Raw genomic sequence first — 2,778 nt, 5'->3', positions numbered from 1 at the left:
TAGCTCTTTTTTTCTTTTAGAGTGGTTTGTTTCAGTTGTGTTCCAGAGTCGATTTCCTAATTTAAGTCAGTCTTCATTTTGATATGTTGTGTATTAATTAAAGGTTGAAAACTTAAAGATTAGAATTATTCAATTCAATTCATTTTTTATATAGTGTCACATCACAACAACAATAGCCTCATGGCACTTTATCTTGTAAGCTAAAAATCCTACAATAATACAGAGAAAATCCCAACAATCGTCTGACCCCCTACACTGAAAAAAAAAAGTTCTTTCAATTTACTTGATTTTATTGTGTACATCGGTCCCACATAATATGAATAAGTATGACTGACTTAATTTTCCACTTTTCCTCAAGTAATTAATGCTTGTCACATCAAAGTATTTTATTTACATCAGATTACTTTAAAAAATCATGTTTGATGTACTAAAATTAATCTATTATCATAATATCAATGTATTGCATAATGTCAATATATTTTAATATTTAACACCAACTTATTTTTATTTGCCAGTGGTACGCAATGATATTATGTAATGTAAACACATTGCAATTATGTTCTTGTAAGACAAATTATGGCTTTAAATCCTACTTAATTTTTTCAATTGAAATATTAACTGATCATTATTGACAAAAAAGGCAAAGACTGTGAGTGCTACTGAACAATACACCTTTATTAAACTGTAACAGCAGTGAAAGCAGCAATTCTTCCATGAACAAGTCCAAAATCGCATCCATATAAACTTGTTAACACATTTTTAAAGATAGCCTGCAGAAATAGCTGGAAGAAAAAGTTAGTTTGAGAATATATTTGCAAATGTTTCACAAAAAAGTGACCTTAGCAGCAAATAAAAGAAAGTGCTTATAGATGATCCTGTCATCTCTTACATATAACATTTGTATTAATTACACAATTGAAAATGTAAACTAAATTAAGACTACCTGAAAAAAAGCAACACACTTTTATGAATAAACAGATTTACACAAATATAACTTGTGTATTATTTGACAACAGTTTCAGCTTCTGTACAAGTATTTACCTGTACAAGATTTCAACTAAGTTGAGCCTTAAATGACATTGTTACACAACTAATACCAAACACCTACATGAATTTTAATATTCATTTTAAACATGTAAGCAGGACATTAAGGTTGATTTAGAACATATTGCTAAAAATCGTCAGTAAAAATTTCTTACAACATGATACCAAAAACATGAGGGGAAAGCAATAAAAACATAAGCAGTATAACGTTACTGAACACAAAATGAAAAACTGCAAAGAATTGCAGAAGTGCAGTCTTTGACTTCTCAATGAAACAGATGGTTTTTTTAAAGCAAGAACTTTAGAGAGTTTAGCTCCATCCAGTTCCATGAAAACCTTCTGGAAAACATCAAAGTTGTAGCGAAGGTCCGCAGGGTAGGCAAGGTTTAATGCATACATGAGTCCAAATAGCATTATCACAGCAAATGCTACATTATCCAAATTCTTCGCCACCCTGATGCCTGCAAGGACAACTCTTGTTTATCTGCTGAAGCTTGCTCTTTAAGAAGATAAATTCAAACAGTGGTGTCTTCAACAGTCTCACTGATGGCACGTTCTTCCATGCCCTGTAAAAAAGAAGCCATGTTAGTCATTTCATGCCAAGTATGACACACTGTGGAAAATTCGAAAAAAAAAACAAAAAAAAAAAAACACAAGTACATACCACATACTCCTGGATAAGCATGCCAGGGTCTTCACCCATGTAGATTCACACTCCCTTAACACACTCAGCATCAACATCTTCACACTGAGATGAAATGTATGTAATTAGCATCTTCATTCAGCCCTTGTCCTTCATTTAAGTTTTACTAGTGTACTTTACATGAATGTTTTTAAAGTAAAGGCACACAAATTAATAATAGGTTTACTGGCAATTAATAACAAGTTGACAAAGTGAAGGTTAAAAAAACAAGCAGATGTAAAAATACAAAATGAGAGAATTTATCATGGGAAAACATTTGAAATCTTCCACAATTGTAAAGTTTCATCCAAAGAGGATCGTGTTAAGTGAATGTTGAGGCTTTATCACTTACATTATCCATTTATGCCACAATTCTTTTCAGTATTAGTCCAAGCTCTCCTCTTCTGTTGACCAACTTCACCAGGTTGTCCAAGTGGAGAGCCAGCTGAGCCAGGAACTTTGTCTGAGGGGGGATGGTGGCAATTCTCTTAAACTCAGCGTTGATCTGAAAAAAATGAGCACAGAGGAATGAGCTTCAAAGGTTTAATACCCGGAAGAAGGCCACAATCACTCATGCTGAAGAAATGGGCTGTCAAATAACAACTGCGCCTTAACCATTTTAGGCTAATACCACAAGAACACCGTGTATGAGGCAAACCTTACCTCATGGAAATCAATTAGAGCAGGCCATCTTGCCATGAAAGCCTCCACCATTGGTGCATCACGAACAACTTCATGTCTTCTGTATGAAAAAGTCTTTTCCATCTTGAGTTTCACCAACTCTGTTACTCTTTTTTATGTCCATATGGTGGGCTTTGGGATGTCAATAGCTTTAAGAGTCCCTTTGTCTGCTACTTCTGAAACTGAGGTAAGGTTAAGAAACTCATTCCCAAATAAGGAATCCATAAACTGAAGTCTGAAACTGCCCTGAAGACAACACTGTCTCTTGACTTCAACAATGAGATCCTCAGTTGATTCAGGCGCTCCATTAGAGAGTGAGCCTTCGACAGGTTCCGTCAGCCAAAACAGTCTTTAGGACCATAGGACTCTGT

The 2,778-nt window shown here is 34.5% G+C and overlaps 1 long non-coding RNA gene across 1 annotated transcript; it reads right to left on the bottom strand.

The window, feature by feature from the left end:
• Positions 1 to 1,528: 1,528 nt before the first annotated feature.
• Positions 1,529 to 2,488, bottom strand: LOC309703432. Its single transcript, XR_014275897.1, has 4 exons — positions 2,390 to 2,488; positions 2,079 to 2,231; positions 1,709 to 1,792; positions 1,529 to 1,610 (listed from the first exon to the last, which is right to left on the bottom strand). It is a non-coding gene; the product is annotated as an uncharacterized lncRNA (long non-coding RNA).
• Between the last annotated feature and the right edge of the window lie 290 nt (positions 2,489 to 2,778).

Source organism: Aulonocara stuartgranti, assembly GCF_965226115.1.
Source record: "Aulonocara stuartgranti genome assembly, chromosome: 3".
In the NCBI taxonomy this organism is placed as follows: Eukaryota; Metazoa; Chordata; class Actinopteri; order Cichliformes; family Cichlidae; genus Aulonocara; species Aulonocara stuartgranti.
This window is presented reverse-complemented; position numbering and strand designations above follow the sequence as displayed.